This window comes from Labrus bergylta, chromosome 9 (genome assembly GCF_963930695.1).
Source record: "Labrus bergylta chromosome 9, fLabBer1.1, whole genome shotgun sequence".
Lineage (NCBI taxonomy): Eukaryota > Metazoa > Chordata > Actinopteri > Labriformes > Labridae > Labrus > Labrus bergylta.
The window spans coordinates 2,163,767-2,165,505 of NC_089203.1; positions in this window are offsets into that span (position 1 = coordinate 2,163,767).

Here is a 1,739-nt window from a genome sequence, read left to right on the forward strand (position 1 = left end):
GTTCTTTTCTGTTGAATTGTATTTCATTATTTTGCATCTGTTATATTCTTACTGTTGTTTATGTTCTTCTGTGTTTGGTTTAGTTTGCTCTTGTTTTTGCTGTTTGTCAAAGCACTTTGTAAACCTGTGTTTTTAAAAGGTGCTATATAAATAAAGTTATTATTAACTCTTTTGACCAATTGTTCAAAAGTCTTCATTACTACTGAAGTCAGAGCCACAGGCCTCAGGTCATTTAGCTCTTTGGGAGATTTGTTCTTCGCCACAGGTACAACAATAGAATCCTTTCACAGTTTGGGGACCTTGTGCACCGTAAGTGACAAGTTGAAAAGATCTGTAAAATCATCACATAACTGATCTGCACATACTTTAAGAAATTTGCCAGTGATCATATCTGGTCCGGGGCTTTTCCTAATGTTACATTTTTTAAACATGGGTCTGACAGAATGAACACTTATACTAGCGTTAGAAGGGGCCTGAGAGGTGGCAGCACCATCACTCAACATGTCGAACAAGTCACCATGCACATTTGTAAAATCATATTCATCATTAAAACGTAGATAAAAATCATTCGGTGCATTTGCAAGCTCTGTCTGTGATTTAAAAACGTCCATGTTAATCCACCCATTTTTCTTGTTGTCCTGGCCAGTCATGGTTTTCATGCCATCCCACCCTGCCTTTAGGTCATTACTATAAAATCTGTCCTCCACCCTGTTCTTATATTGGAGCTTAGCCCTCTTGATTTCATGTCTGGCCTCTTTCTTCGCTTCTGCTATCTCAACAACCCAACCATGCAGAAACGTCTCATGTTTCCTGTGCAGTGCATCCTTCACTGCTTTAGTTAGCCAGGGTTTACTATTTGGAAACACCTTAACATGTTTTGTGGGGATGATTGAGTCTTTAAGATAAAGAATATAAGAGGAGATCACCTCAACCCTCTCATCAAGATCGGCAGAATCATCATTAAAAACATCCCAGTCTGTGCTTTCAAGCGCTCCCTCTCTCTGATGCTCCCTCCCTCTCCTCCTCTCTCCCCCTCTCCCCCCTCTCTCTGATGCTCCTCCCTCTCCTCCTCTCTCCCCCTCTCCCCCTCTCTCTGATGCTCCTCCCTCTCCCGCTTGCTCCTCCCTTTCTCTGATGCTCCCTCCCTCTCCTCCTCTCTCGCCCTCTCCCTTTCTTTCTCTGATGCTCTTTCACTCACCTCCTCTCTCCTCCCTTTCTCTGATGCTCCCTCACTCACCTCCTCTCTCCTCCCTCTCTCTGATGCTCCCTCACTCACCTCCTCTCTCCTCCCTCTCTCTGATGCTCCCTCACTCACCTCCTCTCCTCCCTCTCTCTGATGCTCCCTCTCTCTGATGCTCCCTCCCTCTCCTCCTCTCTCCCTCTCTCCCTCCCTCTCTCTGATGCTCCCTCACTCACCTCCTCTCTCCTCCCTTTCTCTGATGCTTCATTGCTCTCCTCCCCTCACTCCCCCTCTCTCTGATGCTCCCTCACTCACCTCCTCTCTTCTCCTTCTCTCTGATACTTCCTTCCTCTCCTCCCCCTCTGATACAACCTCACTTACCCCCCTCTTCCTCCTCTACTCCCCCCCCCACCCTTCTGTCCCTCTTCTCCTCTCTGCCCCCCTTTACTGAGACACTGAGAAGAAGAAATCTGGAGGGAGGTATTATTGACTGTTGCAGTTTTGCTTTCTTTCTTTCAGTATCAAAAACAGATCGACAGACTTTTATTACTCCCCCTCC